This window comes from Sardina pilchardus, chromosome 7, assembly GCF_963854185.1.
Source record: "Sardina pilchardus chromosome 7, fSarPil1.1, whole genome shotgun sequence".
Lineage (NCBI taxonomy): Eukaryota > Metazoa > Chordata > Actinopteri > Clupeiformes > Clupeidae > Sardina > Sardina pilchardus.
In genome coordinates this window covers 22,556,040-22,562,039 of record NC_085000.1, presented here as the reverse complement: position 1 = coordinate 22,562,039, position 6,000 = coordinate 22,556,040, and the positions used below count along the sequence as shown (strand labels likewise).

The 6,000-nt window shown below is 43.7% G+C and overlaps 1 protein-coding gene across 1 annotated transcript in view; it reads left to right on the top strand.

Moving 5' to 3' along the window:
* The window catches only part of LOC134088087 (probable G-protein coupled receptor 153), a 41,829-nt gene that overhangs the window by 190 nt on the left and 35,639 nt on the right, over nt 1-6,000 (top strand). Inside the window, exon 1 of the mRNA XM_062542017.1 lies at nt 1-541. This exon is cut by the window's left edge and continues 190 nt beyond it. The gene's annotated coding sequence lies outside the window, so the exon portion shown is untranslated. The remainder of the gene's footprint in view (nt 542-6,000) is intronic.

The following is a 6,000-nucleotide window of genomic DNA, read 5'->3' as shown; positions in this document are numbered from 1 at the left end:
TTCAACAGCCTATGGCAGATTCCACTCTTCAAAAGAAAACCACTATCTATCAGAATTGAAGTTATTTAAATGCAATGCAACTCCACCCCTGGAGCGACATGGAAAACATGCTTTGACGAAGAGATCGTTTCCATTCACTCTTTATGCTTCGTTGAGCGATAACTGTATGGATACGGTAGATATTTGTTTGAGAACGCATTACGAACATGTCTTAAATCACGGCGGGTTTTTTAGCATCCTTCCATTCGCCCTGGATTGGTAACAACTGAGAGCTAAAGCTGATTTTGCTCTAACGAAATGAAAGACGTTCGAGAAGTCCTTCTTTAGGCGCCAGTCTAAGCATTCTTAGCCTGCCTGTCCATTTTCAATCTTGCGTGACATATGTTTCGCCCCGGACTGTTTTTTGCCATGCATACCATCTCACAGGTCGGAATGTAAGGACTGCACGCCACAGTTTTGAATACCGAGAGACAATACAAGGTGGATAGGCACCGCCGTTTTTTTGGATTCTGTACATCGAGGAGATTGTCGCTCAAAGAAGGTAGGCTGCTGATGTTTTTCATTCGCTTTCGCCCTGTGCAGTCGTTCGCTTGTTATAGCAGTTGATATGCTGTGGTTTGGTTTGAATGGTAAGCGGTGTTCATGTTTTTACAGAGCACAAGGTCAGACACAGCTTGATGTGCCTTTTTGGGACACTGTCAGACCATAAAAGAACATTGGTTTTGTGTTTTAAATGTCAGGTATGGGTTATTTTCTATCAGCCCACTTCTATTTCTGAGCTCATTTCATTCACAGCACCGCAGCCGTTCAGGTGTCAACAATTAAACACAGTAACCTATCCACGAGTTGGGATTGGGAACACCCACACAAATAATGGCTGTATTTTTCACTCAGTAACTCCATGAGCGAGAAGGAAGCTAATACAAGGGCACGTAAGTAAAGTAGCCTAAGTGTTAATAATAAAATAAATTATTCATTTGTTGAGGGAATTACAAAATTATTGAGTCTCTAGTCTTTCATCTTTCAGAGCTTTACACATTAATTGTCCATTTGAACGCCAGTCCTCAAATTTAAATGCGCTTTTATTTTTTAATTAGGCTAACCATTGCTCACATGCGAGATATTTTCACGCTATCCACGCCTTTAATAAAATAGCACATTTTCTCTCTCCCACATCTCTCAAATATCTCTCATCCCACCCTTTTCCTTCAAGGGCTCAGCTGAAACGCATGGTTGTCGTAGGAGTGTCTAAACAGCAAAAATGTGTTAACTTGTATCATGGGCCGCCTAATCCCACTTGGTGGCAAAACTGCCACCGCCAGTCGGCTAATCATTTGAAAATCGATTGGTGTGCTGTTATGATTTGGACTGAATACAGAAGTAGAGTAGTGAAGCTGGCATGGCCTACTTTCATGCTATGGTGTTGCTATTGACAACGTGTTGCTCTCTGAACTTTGTGGTAGCCAAGTTTAAACACTACAGTCAAGAGTTACAGCTAAACATGGTGAACCAATTCATACTGTCATAATATGAGAAGTCGTGTGCATGTACAACATGCATGAATTGCAATTCAACATTTTGAATGTGAGCTACATGATTAGGTTCCTTACAGGTGGCCTACCACATCTCCTGTTTTTATGAAACAAACACATTAATGTGATTTTCACATTTCACATTTCACAAGTGACAGCCACATTCAGAATAATCTGTTTGGCAGATTCATCATCATCAAAATTAGAATATAAATGTTTTCAAAATATTTTCATCAGTTTCTTCTTCCTGGGAATTAAAATCGTAAGCCTGATAATACCTTGCTGTTTTAGCTTAACCACAGAAACTCACACAGTTAAGCAGATCAATCGATGTGCCACCAACCATTCCAACGATCAGATAGGACACACACACACACACACACACACACACACACACACACACACACACACACACACACACTAGCATTAGAGTCAGTCACTTGTTGAAGGCTGTAGTCATCAGTATTCCAAATCAGTTCTGCATCCACCCACAGGTGATGACATATGGTGAATAGAGAACACATTGATATACTGTACAAAGCCATCGATATCTCAAAGTTGCGACACTACCATTGACTCCCGTGTACAAACAATGGCCGGGTTTCCCAGAATCGCTAAGAAGCTTCTTAGGAGCGTTCTTAGAACATTCTTACAACGCTCCTAAGAAGTTCTTAGCACTTAAGAGCTTCTTAACGATTTTGGGAAACCCGGCCAATGGCAGCACATCCGGGAACTATTCCATTGAGAATGAATGAATATCTAATAAGACTTTTCTACATGACTTATTCGTGTGCATAATAATGCATTTTCATTGAGTAATATGTGGAAATGCAGTTTATAGTAATTTTCATCGAGTATTTACCGTAAATATTAATGCGATCGCTGCTGTCAATCCCGTAGTAAACCAGGGACCGAGGGAACTACTGAGTCTACCCACTAACCACGTGACCGCTCTAATCTGGCTTTAACATGGAAGTCAACGGCTGTCGCAAGTTCTCGCAACTTTGAGATATCGATGGCTTTGATACTGTAGTAAAGTACACAAAGTCCTGTCCCAGGTTTATCCCGACATTTATCACAAGACTCCATCTAGTCCTCTGCCTCAGACAGAGGATGAGTAGCATCTCCCTGCAGGACCCTTCAATACAGATATTCACACAGTTCTAGCTGCTATAGAGCTGTTCACTTTAGCAGAGACAATTCTGCTTGAAAGAAAATTATATTCTGATGGCGCCGCACACAGAACTTAACAGCCCTTTGGGGCTGGCTCTTAGGAGAAGCTCTGTTGGAGGAAATGTTGAGGAATATGTAAATCGTATGTAAAACTCTCGAACAAAAGCGTGGACCTTCTTTGAAAAATGTGTGCTCAGCCGGACTTGACAAATTCCTGTTATCCTATTCCAGAGCTAATCCTGCGTCTTTTGGCTGTCTTGGGGAACACCGTGTTCCACACACTCCACACTATGTGCAGAGATCTGAAGCCACAACAGAGTCATGGCTATTGAGGAGGACCATGTTGATTAACTCTTAGCATGAAATCTGAACCAAATGACAGGTGCACGTTTGGACACCTCGCTGCGAGAGAGAAAAACACAAGAGCTGAGTTGTTTTGTGAAAGCTTGATCAGACAATTCCATTATTTTTCCTTTTTAGTGTGGAAGGTATGACGGGTTTTCCTGACGCAACCTCAAAACAGGGGTCCCAGCAAATGCTCTCAGTCTAGCAGGATGAAGTGCTCTGTGCTGAAGCCTGCTAGTTTATAGATGAGTGCACCTCTTCACAACAGACTTCATCCGCAGCCTGAGCTGTCAGGAGATATACATGAGAGACCGTGGCATGTGACTTAACTTAATAGCTGGACGAAGTATCTCTTGAGCATCATTAAAAATAAATGCGGAGCTTGTTCCCTCCTAATTGTGTGTGTCTGTTAGGGAAAACACCCAGCTGCTCTCCAGCGCTCTCCGACAAAAGAGGATGCAGTGAAATTAAAGGTCATCTATCAGAGGGAGAGAGATGGCAGCAGGGAAGATTGTGAGCCTCAAGCAGCGCCCAACTGCACCCATCTCCTCCTCTCAAGACGCTCCTTCTGTCTTTTCCTTCTCTCACATACACAGATCCCCCCTCTCTCTCTTTCTCTCTTGTTCGCTCTTACACACATCAACACCAACCCTCCCGCTTTATCCCCCCCCCCCCCCCGCCCCACACACACACACACTTTTCCTTTTTTTCTCTCACGCTCACTCTAACACTTACAAACACACACAGACTCTCCATCTCTCCTGCACAAAGAAACTGAAATATGGATGAGGACAGGCCTAATAGGTAATTTCCCCGAGGGACGGTTACAAAAGTGTTTTGCAACCTCACCCTCTCCATCTCATCCTCTCACTACTTCCCATCTTGTTTGTGTGAAGCTTGGCTGCTGCATCAAAAGTGTGTTTTCAGTTACAAGTGTCCCAGAGTCCCACTCATCACCCCCCCAGCTCCTGCTTGATGCCCGTCACCGTGGGATATACCCACAGTTTATTAAAACTTTAATTACGCAGTGGGTAGCAAAGCCATAAAAGTTCTCGCAGCGTTATCTGGAACGTAGCAGCACACACCGATGTTTGGCAGTTGGGAGGAGGAGTGTGGTTGATGGGGCGTCAGTGTGCCCGGGCAGCAGGGTCAGCTTGGGACAGCTGGCCATAAGAGCCTTGCGTCAGTTTTCAATCATTACATTATCGACTGGTGAATGCAGTAATGTACAGTAGTCTTACCAGCATCGTCCATCACAGGGGACAAAGCCTCAAATGGCTACTCTGGAGCGAGAAGTTGTGACAAGTTCACAGTAGGGTCAGTTGGCACTCGGCACTTATTATGGCTGAACGCAATCTTAAGATGTGACTGACAAGGCTGCCGACGCGAAGGCACAGCCTCGGTCACAGAGCGCCTTCCCTCCTTCAGACACCCGCTACTACTTCAGCACAGAGAGGAAATGAAGTTGTCTCTATCAGGCATCAGTGGGGCCAAGTAGATCAAAGGCTCACTTATTAAACGGCATAGCGTTGCGAAATTATCTGTTTTTTTTTGGCCCGTGGGTGAATTCAAACTGATTACAGTAACACAAACGTGCCCATGCACTTCAAATAATCCATCAGAGTGGAAGCATAACCCATACTAATGCTTCCAGTTTCAGCTAACAAGCTGGACTAATTTGTAGTCATGAGATGCAGTGCCATACGTTATTGGTTCTGTGTTAATAAGTGAGGTTCAGTGTAATGAGTTGTAGTGTGTCACCTCAGGTATCTCAGCAACACGTCCAAACACAAATATGCAGCAAATTGAACTGAAACTCTTTATTGCTGCTCCCAGGAAATTGTCATCAGCATCAGGATCAGATAGTGAACAGTCCACATGAAAATGGTAACAGTGAATTAGTTACTTCCGTCTTCAACTACTATGGCCAAGAGATGCACTGCACATTACAAACATATTATCAGTGTAGACAGGAAAGTGAACCATATTTGACTGCCATGTTGTTAAACAATAATTACTACAAAGCGGCTGTGTGGTTAAAGTCACAATGCTATGGCATGTTTTTGACGTTCAGATTTACTTTACCTTATCATGATTACTGTCTTTTCACAGCACTGAGATGTTTTTCTAGATTGATTCATTAGCAATAACACATTATTTTGTTCATGAGTAGTCAACCTCTCTCTCTCTCTCTCTCTCTCTCTCTCTTTAGCTTTCTCTCTCTCACTCCATTCTTTCTCTGTGACCATGTCTTTGTCCTTCACTAGAACAGATTCAACACAAAGTCATCTACCAACGTGCCTTTTGCAGTGCACACACTATATTCACCTGGATTTCTTATTATCTTATGTTTGGCCTATGGATATTCGTCTCTTATCATCCTCTCCCTCTATCTCTCTCTTTTCATTCTCGCTCTCTCTTTCTCTCTCACACACACACACACACACACACACACACACACACATGCACACAGACTGTGAGATTAGTTCTTAAATTGCGCAGCATGATTCACCAGCTCCTCTGCCCCTCAGATGAGAAGTGTTGTGTGGACGACCTTGCGCTCTGCCAGCTGTATCATTTCCTGCATTAGCATAGTTCTTCGATACTTACTATTATTTACAGCAAGGGGAGGTGTGGAAATAGGAGAATCTCAGACAGGGGACTTCTTTTTTTTCTGTTAGGGACTGACAATGTCCCATAATTCATCTCTCTCTCTCTCTCTCTCTCTCTCTCTCTCTCTCTCTCTCTCTCTCCCTCTCTTTGCCTGCTCTTCATTTGAGCACCACATAAACGCCTCGTCGGGCCGATGACTCAACAGCACACCACTGTAATTTGTAGCCTCTGCTCAACTCTCCGCCTCCCCAGCAGTCTGCGTGCTCTGTTAAACTCACAATGGGGGAAGCTGACATATCTACCCCCCCCCCCCCCACACACACACACACACACACAC